Here is a 16,235-nt window from a genome sequence, read left to right on the forward strand (position 1 = left end):
TTTTTTGCCCCCTGAAAAAATTATGTGGCTTCGCCATATTTTTGTATGCTAGCCAGGTACAGCAGGCAGGTACGGCTGCCCCCAACCCCCAGTTGCCTATTTGTACCCGGCTGGGAACCAAAAATAAAGGGAAGCCCTTTTTTTATTATTTCATGAATTTCATGAAATAATTAGAAAACAAATGACGTAGGCTTTGCCCCATTTTTGTGTCCAGCCAGGTACAACTAGGCAGCTGGGATTGGAATCCGCACCACCGGTTGGCCTGAGCTTTCTGGGCCCCACTGCTGCGAATTGCAGTCTGCAGCCACCTCAGAAAATGGCATTTTCATAGAAGCGCCATCTTCTGGCGCTGTATCCAACTCTTCCAGCACCTGCCTGCTATACCTGGCTAGCATACAAAAATATGGCGAAGCTCACGTCCTTTTTTTGTAGCTTTTTGGCAAAAAAAAAAAAAATGCTTCCCTGGATTTTCCATTGCCAGTGAAGGTAACACCAAGCAGTGGGGGTTAGCAGCCAGTAGCTGCTTGGATTACCCTTAGCTAGCAATACAAAAAATGCAGTGGGAGCTAACATATATTTTTTTTAATTATTTATTTAAATAACTAAAAATAAAATGGGCTTCCCTGTATTTTGATTGCTGGACATCACAGTGCTGTAAAAATAAATCTTTAAAAAAATGACGTAGCGCTCCGCGGTATTTTTGATTCTCAGCGCAGATAAAGCAGACAGCTATGGGTTGCCACCCCCATCTGCCTGCCGTTACCTTGGTTGGCAATCAAAATACAGGGAAGCCCATTAATTTTTTTCTATTTAAAAAATAGTTAAAAAAAAAAAATTACGTTGGGTCCCCCCATTTTTGATAGCCAGCTAGGGTAAAGCAGACGGCTGTAGCCTGAAAACCACAGCTGGCAGCTTTACCGTGGTTGGGGATCCAATGTGGAGGTCCCCTCAGGCTCTTTTTTATAATTATTTTATAAATATTAATAATTACACAATAAAAGTAGGGGACCCCCCAAATTGGATCACCAGCCAAGGTAAAGCGGACAGCTGTGGTCTGGTATTCTCAGGGTGGGAAGGTCCATAGTTATTGGGCCTTCACAGCCTAAAAATAGCAGGCCGCAGGCACCCCAGACGTGGCGCATCCACTAGATGCGCCAATCCTGGCGCTTCACCCCAGCTCATCCCGTGCCCTGGTGCAGTGGCAAACGGGGTAATAAATCGGGTTGATACTAGCTGTAAAGTCACCTGAGATCAAGCCCAGCAGTTTGTGATGTCATGGCGTCTATTAGATACCCAACATCATAAACTGTCAGTACTAACAAAAACAAAAAATCGACAAAAGAAATTTATTTGAAAAAACAGTCCCCAAAACATTTCCTCTTTCACCAATTTATTGTAAGAAAAAAAATAAAGGGGTCCCACGACGACTCTGGACCGTCTAGAATATGGGGGGGAGACACTCAGGGAACGTATCCCCCATTTTCTAGGAGTGCGGACCCTTCATGTGAGGAGTGTGGGTGCAATGAATCTGCACTCACTCTCCCCGGGTCCACAGCAGCAGAGTCCATGTCGTAATGGTTGCTACCAAAGCTGCAATGCCCTGCTCATGAGGTAAGGGCATGCCTAATCAGGAGAACTACTGTAGAGGAAGCTCTGCTCACTGGTATATAGGTGCTCAGAGGTAATAATAGATAAAATTAGTGAGTAACCTCGGCACTCTATATCTCCCAGACTAAGTCAGTAAGTCACAACGGATAGTAATGCAAAATCACTCTTTATTGGTCCGTATTAAGAAAATTTTTTTTTCATAAGCATATATGTTTTTGTCCAAAACAAGTTACAAATGACGTTTCGGCCTGAGCCTTCGTCAGATTGGACTTATCTGCATGTAATCATGAAAAATGACAATAATCAGTATCACATAAGAGTGAGAGAACAATAACATAAACTCGAACAATGTAGAGGTACAATTGGGATGCAGCAAAAAAATTGCAACACAGCAAGAAATGAAACACATGATACAAATGTCATAATACAGTACAAGGACAATATAGTAATGACAAATATGGGGTCAGAGTAGACTTAGACAGCTCTGGTACGAAAGAGATGTCAATCATAAAGTAACATGTGCAGTAGGTGTAGAGCTACACTATGCATGGCAGAGCTAATGGGTAGACCGACCAAAGAAAAAGTAGAGAAAAAGTGGAGAATAAGTGGAACATAAGAGGAGAAAAAGTGGAGAAAAAGTGGAGAAAAAAGTGGAGAAAAAGTGGAGAAAAAGTGGAGAAAAAGTGGAGGAAAAAGTGGAGAAAAAGTGGAGATTAAGAGGAGAAAAAGTGGAGAAAAAGTGGAGAAAAAGTGGAGATTAAGAGGAGAAAAAGTGGAGAAAAAAGTGGAGAAAAAGTGGAGAAAAAGTGGAGCATAAGTGGAGAAAAAGTGGAGAAAAAGTGGAGAAAAAGTGGAGCATAAGAGGAGAAAAAGTGGAGAAAAAAGTGGAGAAAAAGTGGAGAAAAAGTGGAGCATAAGAGGAGAAAAAGTGGAGAAAAAGTGGAGAAAAAGTGGAGCATAAGAGGAGAAAAAGTGGAGAAAAAGTGGAGCATAAGTGGAGAAAAAGTGGAGAAAAAGTGGAGAAAAAGTGGAGCATAAGAGGAGAAAAAGTGGAGAAAAAAGTGGAGAAAAAGTGGAGAAAAAGTGGAGAAAAAGTGGAGAATAAGAGGAGAAAAAGTGGAGAAAAAGTGGAGAAAAAGTGGAGAATAAGAGGAGAAAAAGTGGAGAATAAGTGGAGAAAAAAATGGAGAAAAAGTGGAGAAAAAGTGGAGAAAAAGTGGAGCATAAGAGGAGAAAAAGTGGAGAAAAAGTGGAGAAAAAGTGGAGCATAAGAGGAGAAAAAGTGGAGAAAAAAGTGGAGAAAAAGTGGAGAAAAAGTGGAGCATAAGAGGAGAAAAAGTGGAGAAAAAGTGGAGAAAAAGTGGAGCATAAGAGGAGAAAAAGTGGAGAAAAAGTGGAGAAAAAGTGGAGAAAAAGTGGAGCATAAGAGGAGAAAAAGTGGAGAAAAAGTGGAGAAAAAAGTGGAGAAAAAGTGGAGAAAAAGTGGAGAAAAAGTGGAGAATAAGTGGAGAAAAAAATGGAGAAAAAGTGGAGAAAAAGTGGAGAGAAAGTGGAGAAAAAAATGGAGAAAAAGTGGAACACCCTTTGGTACCTTTCATGTGGCACTAAGGGGTGCTTAGCTTTGTATTTAGCCAAAAAAATGAAAAAAAAATGACATAGGGTTCCCCCTAGTTTTGTAGCCAGCTAGGGTAAAGCAGACGGCTGCAGCCTGCAGACCACAGCTGGCAACCTCACCTTGGCTGGTAATCCAAAACTGAGGGCACCCCACGCTGTTATTTTAAATTAAATAAATAATTAAAAAAAAAAAACACGTAGGGGTCCCCCAAAATTGGATCACCAGCCAAGGTAAAGCAGACAGCTGGGGCCTGATATTCTCAGACTAGGGAGGTCCATGGTTATTGGAATCTCCCCAGCCTAAAAATAGCAGGCCGCAGCCGCCCCAGAAGTGGCGCATCCATTAGATGCGCCAATCCTGGTGCTTCGCCCCAGCTCATCCCGCGCCCTGGTGCGGTGGCAAACGGGGTAATATTTGGGGTTAATACCAGATGTGTAATGTCACCTGGCATCAAGCCCTGGGGTTTGTGAGGTCAGGCGTCTATCAGATACCCGACATCACCAACCCAGTCAGTAATAAAAAAAAAATACACGACAAACACATTTTTATTTGAAAAAACACTCCCCAAAACATTCCCTCTTTAACCAATTTATTAGATTGAAAAACAAATCCAGGTCTGGTGAAATCCAAGGGGTTGCCATGACGATGCACACTGTCCCAGTCAATGAAGAGCAGGATGTTCCCCATTGGCTGGGAGAGCAGTGCAGTGACCTGAGCTAACATCAATGGGTCAGCCCATTGATGTTAGCTCAGCCGCGAACTCGAGCTGCGAACTGGAGAACCACGAACCACGAACCGCGCTCAACTCTAATCTTAATCTTAATATTCAGGGATTTCCAGTTTAAGATCGGAATCTAGAAATCATCATCTTTGTGATTCCATGAGTCAGGCACACGAATGTTACATCAAAAGAAAAAGTTAGAAACATATCTCAGTTTATTTTTGCCAGGAACATTTCATTTAGAAAAATGTTGTTTCATAAAGATTGGAAAATTTTTATATATCATTTGTATAGACTTTTTTATTCTTTTAGCCATACCCCAAAACTACAAAAACAAGAATGAGTTAACATATTGCTATTAGGAAGAAAGGTTTACATTTAACATCCAGAATCTAGTTGAGGACCATGTTTCTTCATATATACAAAGACCAAATTGTTGGTGATGTCGAGGTGATTTTAAGTTATAATGGTCAGATCTGGATTCCCAAAAATTCTCGTCATCACAGTATTGTTCAGAAGATTTCTTTCTTGTAAAATTTTAAAAGATGACTCTTTCAGACACTGTGTGGAAATATGGCTTCAACTTTTTTCAGGAGGTTTAAGTGGTTCCGTTGATGACAAGAATGTAGAAAATGGGTGTGTTTCCTAATTTTTCAAAAACAGGAACAGACTATTGACCCCGACGTGATTTGAACACGCAACCTTCTGATCTGGAGTCAGACGCGCTACTGTTGCGCCACGAGGTCAGCTGAAAGATAAGTGTTTGACAAGATAAAATCTGAATATTATTTGATTCTTTACCATTAGATGTTCCAGAAAGTAACTACTTTTACGCACCATCATAAAACGACATAAACAAGGATGATTGAGCATCTTAATCTTAATATTCAGGGATTTCCAGTTTAAGATCGGAATCTAGAAATCATCATCTTTGTGATTCCATGAGTCAGGCACACGAATGTTACATCAAAAGATAAAGTTAGAAACATATCTCAATTTATTTTTGCCAGGAACATTTCATTTAGAAAATTGCTTGTTTCATAAAGATTTGAAAATTTTTACATATCATTTGTATAGACTTTTTTATTCTTTTAGCCATACCCCAAAACTACAAAAACAAGAATGAGTTAACATATTGCTATTAGGAAGAAAGGTTTACATTTAACATCCAGAATCTAGTTGAGGACCATGTTTCTTCATATATACAAAGAACAAATTGTTGGTGATGTTGAGGTGATTTTAAGTTATAATGGTCAGATCTGGATTCCCAAAAATTCTCGTCATCACAGTATTGTTCAGAAGATTTCTTTCTTGTAAAGTTTTAAAAGATGACTCTTTTAGACACTGTGTTTAAATATGGCTTCAACTGTTTTCAGGAGGTCTAAGTGGTTCCGTTCATGACATGAATGTAGAAAATGGTAGTATTTCCTAATTTTTCAAAAACAGGAACAGACTATTGACCCCGACGTGATTTGAACACGCAACCTTCTGATCTGGAGTCAGACGCGCTACCGTTGCGCCACGAGGTCAGCTGAAAGATAAGTGTTTGACAAGATAAAATCTGAATATTATTTGATTCTTTACCATTAGATGTTCCAGAAAGTAACTACTTTTACGCACCATCATAAAACGACATAAACAAGGATGATTGAGCATCTTAATCTTAATATTTAGGGATTTCCAGTTTAAGATCGGAATCTAGAAATCATGATCTTTGTGATTCCATGAGTCAGGCACACGAATGTTACATCAAAAGATAAAGTTAGAAACATATCTCAGTTTATTTTTGCCAGGAACATTTCATTTAGAAAAATGCTTGTTTCATAAAGATTTGAAAATGTTTATATATCATTTGTATAGACTTTTTTATTCTTTTAGCCATACCCCAAAACTACAAAAACAAGAATGAGTTAACATATTGCTATTAGGAAGAAAGGTTTACATTTAACATCCAGAATCTAGTTGAGGACCATGTTTCTTCATATATACAAAGACCAAATTGTTGGTGATGTTGAGGTCATTTTAAGTTATAATGGTCAGATCTGGATTCCCAAAAATTCTCGTCATCACAGTATTGTTCAGAAGATTTCTTTCTTGTAAAGTTTTAAAAGATGACTCTTTTAGACACTGTGTTTAAATATGGCTTCAACTGTTTTCAGGAAGTCTAAGTGGTTCCGTTCATGACATGAATGTAGAAAATGGTTGTATTTCCTAATTTTTCAAAAACAGGAACAGACTATTGACCCCGACGTGATTTGAACACGCAACCTTCTAATCTGGAGTCAGACGCGCTACCGTTGCGCCACGAGGTCAGCTGAAAGATAAGTGTTTGACAAGATAAAATCTGAATATTATGTGATTCTTTACCATTAGATGTTCCAGAAAGTAACTACTTTTACGCACCATCATAAAACGACATAAACAAGGATGATTGAGCATCTTAATCTTAATATTCAGGGATTTCCAGTTTAAGATCGGAATCTAGAAATCATCATCTTTGTGATTCCATGAGTCAGGCACACGAATGTTACATCAAAAGATAAAGTTAGAAACATATCTCAATTTATTTTTGCCAGGAACATTTCATTTAGAAAATTGCTTGTTTCATAAAGATTTGAAAATTTTTACATATCATTTGTATAGACTTTTTTATTCTTTTAGCCATACCCCAAAACTACAAAAACAAGAATGAGTTAACATATTGCTATTAGGAAGAAAGGTTTACATTTAACATCCAGAATCTAGTTGAGGACCATGTTTCTTCATATATACAAAGAATAAATTGTTGGTGATGTTGAGGTGATTTTAAGTTATAATGGTCAGATCTGGATTCCCAAAAATTCTCGTCATCACAGTATTGTTCAGAAGATTTCTTTCTTGTAAAGTTTTAAAAGATGACTCTTTCAGACACTGTGTTTAAATATGGCTTCAACTGTTTTCAGGAGGTTTAAGTGGTTCCGTTGATGAGAAGAAAGTAGAAATTGGTTGTATTTCCTAATTTTTCAAAAACAGTAACAGACTATTGACCCCGACGTATTTTGAACACGCAACCTTCTGATCTGGAGTCAGACCCGCTACCGCTGCGCCACGAGGTCAGCTGAAAGATAAGTGTTTGACAAGATAAAATCTGAATATTATTTGATTCTTTACCATTAGATGTTCCAGAAAGTAACTACTTTTACGCACCATCATAAAACGACATAAACAAGGATGATTGAGCATCTTAATCTTAATATTCAGGGATTTCCAGTTTAAGATCGGAATCTAGAAATTATCATCTTTGTGATTCCATGAGTCAGGCACACGAATGTTACATCAAAAGATAAAGTTAGAAACATATCTCAGTTTATTTTTGCCAGGAACATTTCATTTAGAAAAATGTTGTTTCATAAAGATTGGAAAATTTTTATATATCATTTGTATAGACTTTTTTATTCTTTTAGCCATACCATAAAACTACAAAAACAAGAATGAGTTAACATATCGTTATTAGGAAGAAAGGTTTACATTTAATACATTTAACATCCAGAATCTAGTTGAGGACCATGTTTCTTCATATATACAAAGACCAAATTGTTGGTGATGTCGAGGTGATTTTAAGTTATAATGGTCAGATCTGGATTCCCAAAAATTCTCGTCATCACAGTATTGTTCAGAAGATTTCTTTCTTGTAAAATTTTAAAAGATGACTCTTTCAGACACTGTGTTTAAATATGGCTTCAACTGTTTTCAGGAGGTTTAAGTGGTTCCGTTGATAACAAGAATGTGGAAATTGGTTGTATTTCCTAATTTTTCAAAAACAGGAACAGACTATTGACCCCGACGTGATTTGAACACGCAACCTTCTGATCTGGAGTCAGACCCGCTACCGCTGCGCCACGAGGTCAGCTGAAAGATAAGTGTTTGACAAGATAAAATCTGAATATTATTTGATTCTTTACCATTAGATGTTCCAGAAAGTAACTACTTTTACGCACCATCATAAAACGACATAAACAAGGATGATTGAGCATCTTAATCTTAATATTTAGGGATTTCCAGTTTAAGATCGGAATCTAGAAATTATCATCTTTGTGATTCTATGAGTCAGGCACACGAATGTTACATCAAAAGATAAAGTTAGAAACATATCTCAGTTTATTTTTGCCAGGAACATTTCATTTAGAAAAATGCTTGTTTCATAAAGATTGGAACATTTTTATATATCATTTGTATAGACTTTTTTATTCTTTTAGCCATACCCCAAAACTACAAAAACAAGAATGAGTTAATATATAGCTATTAGGAAGAAAGGTTTACATTTAACATCCAGAATCTAGTTGAGGACCATGTTTCTTCATATATACAAAGACCAAATTGTTGGTGATGTTGAGGTGATTTTAAGTTATAATGGTCAGATCTGGATTCCCAAAAATTCTCGTCATCACAGTATTGTTCAGAAGATTTCTTTCTTGTAAAGTTTTAAAAGATGACTCTTTTAGACACTGTGTTTAAATATGGCTTCAACTGTTTTCAGGAGGTCTAAGTGGTTCCGTTCATGACATGAATGTAGAAAATGGTTGTATTTCCTAAATTTTCAAAAACAGGAACAGACTATTGACCCCGACGTGATTTGAACACGCAACCTTCTGATCTGGAGTCAGACGCGCTACCGTTGCGCCACGAGGTCAGCTGAAAGATAAGTGTTTGACAAGATAAAATCTGAATATTATTTGATTCTTTACCATTAGATGTTCCAGAAAGTAACTACTTTTACGCACCATCATAAAACGACATAAACAAGGATGATTGAGCATCTTAATCTTAATATTCAGGGATTTCCTGTTTAAGATCGGAATCTAGAAATTATCATCTTTGTGATTCCATGAGTCAGGCACACGAATGTTACATCAAAAGATAAAGTTAGAAACATATCTCAGTTTATTTTTGCCAGGAACATTTCATTTAGAAAAATGCTTGTTTCATAAAGATTTGAAAATTTTTATATATCATTTGTATAGACTTTTTTATTCTTTTAGCCATACCCCAAAACTACAAAAACAAGAATGAGTTAACATATTGCTATTAGGAAGAAAGGTTTACATTTAACATCCAGAATCTAGTTGAGGACCATGTTTCTTCATATATACAAAGAACAAATTGTTGGTGATGTTGAGGTGATTTTAAGTTATAATGGTCAGATCTGGATTCCCAAAAATTCTCGTCATCACAGTATTGTTCAGAAGATTTCTTTCTTGTAAAGTTTTAAAAGATGACTCTTTTAGACACTGTGTTTAAATATGGCTTCAACTGTTTTCAGGAGGTCTAAGTGGTTCCGTTCATGACATGAATGTAGAAAATGGTTGTATTTCCTAATTTTTCAAAAACAGGAACAGACTATTGACCCCGACGTGATTTGAACACGCAACCTTCTGATCTGGAGTCAGACGCGCTACCGTTGCGCCACGAGGTCAGCTGAAAGATAAGTGTTTGACAAGATAAAATCTGAATATTATTTGATTCTTTACCATTAGATGTTCCAGAAAGTAACTACTTTTACGCACCATCATAAAACGACATAAACAAGGATGATTGAGCATCTTAATCTTAATATTCAGGGATTTCCAGTTTAAGATCGGAATCTAGAAATCATCATCTTTGTGATTCCATGAGTCAGGCACACGAATGTTACATCAAAAGATAAAGTTAGAAACATATCTCAGTTTATTTTTGCCAGGAACATTTCATTTAGAAAAATGCTTGTTTCATAAAGATTGGAAAATTTTTATATATCATTTGTATAGAATTTTTTATTCTTTTAGCCATACCCCAAAACTACAAAAACAAGAATGAGTTAACATATTGCTATTAGGAAGAAAGGTTTACATTTAACATCCAGAATCTAGTTGAGGACCATGTTTCTTCATATATACAAAGACCAAATTGTTGGTGATGTTGAGGTGATTTTAAGTTATAATGATCAGATCTGGATTCCCAAAAATTCTCGTCATCACAGTATTGTTCAGAAGATTTCTTTCTTGTAAAGTTTTAAAAGATGACTCTTTCAGACACTGTGTTTAAATATGGCTTCAACTTTTTTCAGGAGGTTTAAGTGGTTCCGTTGAAGACAAGAATGTAGAAATTGGTTGTATTTCCTAATTTTTCAAAAACAGTAACAGACTATTGACCCCGACGTAATTTGAACACGCAACCTTCTGATCTGGAGTCAGACCCGCTACCGCTGCGCCACGAGGTCAGCTGAGAGATAAGTGTTTGACAAGATAAAATCTGAATATTATTTGATTCTTTACCATTAGATGTTCCAGAAAGTAACTACTTTTACGCACCATCATAAAACGACATAAACAAGGATGATTGAGCATCTTAATCTTAATATTCAGGGATTTCCAGTTTAAGATCGGAATCTAGAAATTATCATCTTTGTGATTCCATGAGTCAGGCACACGAATGTTACATCAAAAGATAAAGTTAGAAACATATCTCAGTTTATTTTTGCCAGGAACATTTCATTTAGAAAAATGTTGTTTCATAAAGATTGGAAAATTTTTATATATCATTTGTATAGACTTTTTTATTCTTTTAGCCATACCCTAAAACTACAAAAACAAGAATGAGTTAACATATCGTTATTAGGAAGAAAGGTTTACATTTAATACATTTAACATCCAGAATCTAGTTGAGGACCATGTTTCTTCATATATACAAAGACCAAATTGTTGGTGATGTCGAGGTGATTTTAAGTTATAATGGTCAGATCTGGATTCCCAAAAATTCTCGTCATCACAGTATTGTTCAGAAGATTTCTTTCTTGTAAAGTTTTAAAAGATGACTCTTTCAGACACTGTGTTTAAATATGGCTTCAACTGTTTTCAGGAGGTCTAAGTGGTTCCATTCATGACATGAATGTAGAAAATGGTTGTATTTCCTAATTTTTCAAAAACAGGAACAGACTATTGACCCCGACGTGATTTGAACACGCAACCTTCTGATCTGGAGTCAGGCGCGCTACCGTTGCGCCACGAGGTCAGCTGAAAGATAAGTGTTTGACAAGATAAAATCTGAATATTATTTGATTCTTTACCATTAGATGTTCCAGAAAGTAACTACTTTTACGCACCATCATAAAACGACATAAACAAGGATGATTGAGCATCTTAATCTTAATATTCAGGGATTTCCAGTTTAAGATCGGAATCTAGAAATCATCATCTTTGTGATTCCATGAGTCAGGCACACGAATGTTACATCAAAAGATAAAGTTAGAAACATATCTCAGTTTATTTTTGCCAGGAACATTTCATTTAGAAAAATACTTATTTCATAAAGATTGGAAAATTTTTATATATCATTTGTATAGACTTTTTTATTCTTTTAGCCATACCCCAAAACTACAAAAACAAGAATGAGTTAACATATTGCTATTAGGAAGAAAGGTTTACATTTAACATCCAGAATCTAGTTGAGGACCATGTTTCTTCATATATACAAAGACCAAATTGTTGGTGATGTTGAGGTGATTTTAAGTTATAATGGTCAGATCTGGATTCCCAAAAATTCTCGTCATCACAGTATTGTTCAGAAGATTTCTTTCTTGTAAAGTTTTAAAAGATGACTCTTTCAGACACTGTGTTTAAATATGGCTTCAACTGTTTTCAGGAGGTCTAAGTGGTTCCATTCATGACATGAATGTAGAAAATGGTTGTATTTCCTAATTTTTCAAAAACAGGAACAGACTATTGACCCCGATGTGATTTGAACACGCAACCTTCTGATCTGGAGTCAGGCGCGCTACCGTTGCGCCACGAGGTCAGCTGAAAGATAAGTGTTTGACAAGATAAAATCTGAATATTATTTGATTCTTTACCATTAGATGTTCCAGAAAGTAACTACTTTTACGCACCATCATAAAACGACATAAACAAGGATGATTGAGCATCTTAATCTTAATATTCAGGGATTTCCAGTTTAAGATCGGAATCTAGAAATCATCATCTTTGTGATTCCATGAGTCAGGCACACGAATGTTACATCAAAAGATAAAGTTAGAAACATATCTCAGTTTATTTTTGCCAGGAACATTTCATTTAGAAAAATACTTGTTTCATAAAGATTGGAAAATTTTTATATATCATTTGTATAGACTTTTTTATTCTTTTAGCCATACCCCAAAACTACAAAAACAAGAATGAGTTAACATATTGCTATTAGGAAGAAAGGTTTACATTTAACATCCAGAATCTAGTTGAGGACCATGTTTCTTCATATATACAAAGACCAAATTGTTGGTGATGTTGAGGTGATTTTAAGTTATAATGGTCAGATCTGGATTCCCAAAAATTCTCGTCATCACAGTATTGTTCAGAAGATTTCTTTCTTGTAAAGTTTTAAAAGATGACTCTTTTAGACACTGTGTTTAAATATGGCTTCAACTGTTTTCAGGAGGTCTAAGTGGTTCCGTTCATGACATGAATGTAGAAAATGGTTGTATTTCCTAATTTTTCAAAAACAGGAACAGACTATTGACCCCGACGTGATTTGAACACGCAACCTTCTGATCTGGAGTCAGACGCGCTACCGTTGCGCCACGAGGTCAGCTGAAAGATAAGTGTTTGACAAGATAAAATCTGAATATTATTTGATTCTTTACCATTAGATGTTCCAGAAAGTAACTACTTTTACGCACCATCATAAAACGATATAAACAAGGATGATTGAGCATCTTAATCTTAATATTCAGGGATTTCCAGTTTAAGATCGGAATCTAGAAATTATCATCTTTGTGATTCCATGAGTCAGGCACACGAATGTTACATCAAAAGATAAAGTTAGAAACATATCTCAGTTTATTTTTGCCAGGAACATTTCATTTAGAAAAATGCTTGTTTCATAAAGATTTGAAAATTTTTATATATCATTTGTATAGACTTTTTTATTCTTTTAGCCATACCCCAAAACTACAAAAACAAGAATGAGTTAACATATTGCTATTAGGAAGAAAGGTTTACATTTAACATCCAGAATCTAGTTGAGGACCATGTTTCTTCATATATACAAAGACCAAATTGTTGGTGATGTTGAGGTGATTTTAAGTTATAATGGTCAGATCTGGATTCCCAAAAATTCTCGTCATCACAGTATTGTTCAGAAGATTTCTTTCTTGTAAAGTTTTAAAAGATGACTCTTTTAGACACTGTGTTTAAATATGGCTTCAACTGTTTTCAGGAGGTCTAAGTTGTTCCGTTCATGACATGAATGTAGAAAATGGTTGTATTTCCTAATTTTTCAAAAACAGGAACAGACTATTGACCCCGACGTGATTTGAACACGCAACCTTCAGATCAGGAGTCAGACGCGCTACCGTTGCGCCACGAGGACAGCTGAAAGATAAGTGTTTGACAAGATAAAATCTGAATATTATTTGATTCTTTACCATTAGATGTTCCAGAAAGTAACTACTTTTACGCACCATCATAAAACGACATAAACAAGGATGATTGAGCATCTTAATCTTAATATTCAGGGATTTCCAGTTTAAGATCGGAATCTAGAAATCATCATCTTTGTGATTCCATGAGTCAGGCACACGAATGTTACATCAAAAGATAAAGTTAGAAACATATCTCAGTTTATTTTTGCCAGGAACATTTCATTTAGAAAAATGCTTGTTTCATGAAGATTGGAAAATTTTTATATATCATTTGTATAGACTTTTTTATTCTTTTAGCCATACCCCAAAACTACAAAAACAAGAATGAGTTAACATATTGCTATTAGGAAGAAAGGTTTACATTTAACATCCAGAATCTAGTTGAGGACCATGTTTCTTCATATATACAAAGACGAAATTGTTGGTGATGTTGAGGTGATTTTAAGTTATAATGGTCAGATCTGGATTCCCAAAAATTCTCGTCATCACAGTATTGTTCAGAAGATTTCTTTCTTGTAAAGTTTTAAAAGATGACTCTTTTAGACACTGTGTTTAAATATGGCTTCAACTGTTTTCAGGAGGTCTAAGTGGTTCCGTTCATGACATGAATGTAGAAAATGGTTGTATTTCCTAATTTTTCAAAAACAGGAACAGACTATTGACCCCGACGTGATTTGAACACGCAACCTTCTGATCTGGAGTCAGACGCGCTACCGTTGCGCCACGAGGTCAGCTGAAAGATAAGTGTTTGACAAGATAAAATCTGAATATTATTTGATTCTTTACCATTAGATGTTCCAGAAAGTAACTACTTTTACGCACCATCATAAAACGACATAAACAAGGATGATTGAGCATCTTAATCTTAATATTCAGGGATTTCCAGTTTAAGATCGGAATCTAGAAATCATCATCTTTGTGATTCCATGAGTCAGGCACACGAATGGTACATCAAAAGATAAAGTTAGAAACATATCTCAGTTTATTTTTGCCAGGAACATTTCATTTAGAAAAATGCTTGTTTCATAAAGATTGGAAAATTTTTATATATCATTTGTATAGACTTTTTTATTCTTTTAGCCATACCCCAAAACAACAAAAACAAGAATGAGTTAAGATATTGCTATTAGGAAGAAAGGTTTACATTTAACATCCAGAATCTAGTTGAGGACCATGTTTCTTCATATATACAAAGACGAAATTGTTGGTGATGTTGAGGTGATTTTAAGTTATAATGGTCAGATCTGGATTCCCAAAAATTCTCGTCATCACAGTATTGTTCAGAAGATTTCTTTCTTGTAAAGTTTTAAAAGATGACTCTTTTAGACACTGTGTTTAAATATGGCTTCAACTGTTTTCAGGAGGTCTAAGTGGTTCCGTTCATGACATGAATGTAGAAAATGGTTGTATTTCCTAATTTTTCAAAAACAGGAACAGACTATTGACCCCGACGTGATTTGAAAACGCAACCTTCTGATCTGGAGTCAGACGCGCTACCGCTGCGCCACGAGGTCAGCTGAAAGATAAGTGTTTGACAAGATAAAATCTGAATATTATTTGATTCTTTACCATTAGATGTTCCAGAAAGTAACTACTTTTACGCACCATCATAAAACGACATAAACAAGGATGATTGAGCATCTTAATCTTAATATTCAGGGATTTCCAGTTTAAGATCGGAATCTAGAAATTATCATCTTTGTGATTCCATGAGTCAGGCACACGAATGTTACATCAAAAGATAAAGTTAGAAACATATCTCAGTTTATTTTTGCCAGGAACATTTCATTTAGAAAAATGCTTGTTTCATAAAGATTTGAAAATTTTTATATATCATTTGTATAGACTTTTTTATTCTTTTAGCCATACCCCAAAACTACAAAAACAAGAATGAGTTAACATATTGCTATTAGGAAGAAAGGTTTACATTTAACATCCAGAATCTAGTTGAGGACCATGTTTCTTCATATATACAAAGACCAAATTGTTGGTGATGTTGAGGTGATTTTAAGTTATAATGGTCAGATCTGGATTCCCAAAAATTCTCGTCATCACAGTATTGTTCAGAAGATTTCTTTCTTGTAAAGTTTTAAAAGATGACTCTTTCAGACACTGTGTTTAAATATGGCTTCAACTGTTTTCAGGAGGTCTAAGTGGTTCCGATCATGACATGAATGTAGAAAATGGTTGTATTTCCTAATTTTTCAAAAACAGGAACAGACTATTGACCCCGACGTGATTTGAACACGCAACCTTCTGATCTGGAGTCAGACCCGCTACCGCTGCGTCACGAGGTCAGCTGAAAGATAAGTGTTTGACAAGATAAAATCTGAATATTATTTGATTCTTTACCATTAGATGTTCCAGAAAGTAATTACTTTTACGCACCATCATAAAACGACATAAACAAGGATGATTGAGCATCTTAATCTTAATATTCAGGGATTTCCAGTTTAAGATTGGAATCTAGAAATTATCATCTTTGTGATTCCATGAGTCAGGCACACGAATGTTACATCAAAAGATAAAGTTAGAAACATATCTTAGTTTATTTTTGCCAGGAACATTTCATTTAGAAAAATGTTGTTTCATAAAGATTGGAAAATTTTTATATATCATTTGTATAGACTTTTTTATTCTTTTAGCCATACCCCAAAACTACAAAAACAAGAATGAGTTAACATATTGCTATTAGGAAGAAAGGTTTACATTTAACATCCAGAATCTAGTTGAGGACCATGTTTCTTCATATATACAAAGACCAAATTGTTGGTGATGTTGAGGTGATTTTAAGTTATAATGGTCAGATCTGGATTCCCAAAAATTCTCGTCATCACAGTATTGTTCAGAAGATTTCTTTCTTG

The 16,235-nt window shown here is 35.4% G+C and overlaps 14 non-coding genes across 14 annotated transcripts; all 14 read right to left on the reverse strand.

Annotated features, from left to right (window-relative positions):
• Positions 1 to 4,618: 4,618 nt before the first annotated feature.
• On the reverse strand, positions 4,619 to 4,690 carry TRNAW-CCA (transfer RNA tryptophan (anticodon CCA)). Its single transcript has one exon. It is a non-coding gene; the product is annotated as a tRNA-Trp (tRNA).
• Positions 4,691 to 5,401: 711 nt separating this feature from the next.
• TRNAW-CCA (transfer RNA tryptophan (anticodon CCA)) lies at positions 5,402 to 5,473 on the reverse strand. Its single transcript has one exon. It is a non-coding gene; the product is annotated as a tRNA-Trp (tRNA).
• Positions 5,474 to 6,184: 711 nt separating this feature from the next.
• Positions 6,185 to 6,256, reverse strand: TRNAW-CCA (transfer RNA tryptophan (anticodon CCA)). The gene has a single exon. It is a non-coding gene; the product is annotated as a tRNA-Trp (tRNA).
• A 1,502-nt stretch (positions 6,257 to 7,758) lies between these two features.
• Positions 7,759 to 7,830, reverse strand: TRNAW-CCA (transfer RNA tryptophan (anticodon CCA)). The gene has a single exon. It is a non-coding gene; the product is annotated as a tRNA-Trp (tRNA).
• A 711-nt stretch (positions 7,831 to 8,541) lies between these two features.
• Positions 8,542 to 8,613, reverse strand: TRNAW-CCA (transfer RNA tryptophan (anticodon CCA)). Its single transcript has one exon. It is a non-coding gene; the product is annotated as a tRNA-Trp (tRNA).
• A 711-nt stretch (positions 8,614 to 9,324) lies between these two features.
• On the reverse strand, positions 9,325 to 9,396 carry TRNAW-CCA (transfer RNA tryptophan (anticodon CCA)). Its single transcript has one exon. It is a non-coding gene; the product is annotated as a tRNA-Trp (tRNA).
• A 711-nt stretch (positions 9,397 to 10,107) lies between these two features.
• Positions 10,108 to 10,179, reverse strand: TRNAW-CCA (transfer RNA tryptophan (anticodon CCA)). The gene has a single exon. It is a non-coding gene; the product is annotated as a tRNA-Trp (tRNA).
• Positions 10,180 to 10,898: 719 nt separating this feature from the next.
• TRNAW-CCA (transfer RNA tryptophan (anticodon CCA)) lies at positions 10,899 to 10,970 on the reverse strand. The gene has a single exon. It is a non-coding gene; the product is annotated as a tRNA-Trp (tRNA).
• Positions 10,971 to 11,681: 711 nt separating this feature from the next.
• Positions 11,682 to 11,753, reverse strand: TRNAW-CCA (transfer RNA tryptophan (anticodon CCA)). The gene has a single exon. It is a non-coding gene; the product is annotated as a tRNA-Trp (tRNA).
• Positions 11,754 to 12,464: 711 nt separating this feature from the next.
• On the reverse strand, positions 12,465 to 12,536 carry TRNAW-CCA (transfer RNA tryptophan (anticodon CCA)). The gene has a single exon. It is a non-coding gene; the product is annotated as a tRNA-Trp (tRNA).
• Positions 12,537 to 13,247: 711 nt separating this feature from the next.
• On the reverse strand, positions 13,248 to 13,319 carry TRNAR-CCU (transfer RNA arginine (anticodon CCU)). Its single transcript has one exon. It is a non-coding gene; the product is annotated as a tRNA-Arg (tRNA).
• Positions 13,320 to 14,030: 711 nt separating this feature from the next.
• Positions 14,031 to 14,102, reverse strand: TRNAW-CCA (transfer RNA tryptophan (anticodon CCA)). Its single transcript has one exon. It is a non-coding gene; the product is annotated as a tRNA-Trp (tRNA).
• A 711-nt stretch (positions 14,103 to 14,813) lies between these two features.
• Positions 14,814 to 14,885, reverse strand: TRNAW-CCA (transfer RNA tryptophan (anticodon CCA)). The gene has a single exon. It is a non-coding gene; the product is annotated as a tRNA-Trp (tRNA).
• Positions 14,886 to 15,596: 711 nt separating this feature from the next.
• On the reverse strand, positions 15,597 to 15,668 carry TRNAW-CCA (transfer RNA tryptophan (anticodon CCA)). The gene has a single exon. It is a non-coding gene; the product is annotated as a tRNA-Trp (tRNA).
• Positions 15,669 to 16,235: the final 567 nt, after the last annotated feature.

Source organism: Anomaloglossus baeobatrachus, chromosome 4 (genome assembly GCF_048569485.1).
Source record: "Anomaloglossus baeobatrachus isolate aAnoBae1 chromosome 4, aAnoBae1.hap1, whole genome shotgun sequence".
NCBI lineage: Eukaryota > Metazoa > Chordata > Amphibia > Anura > Aromobatidae > Anomaloglossus > Anomaloglossus baeobatrachus.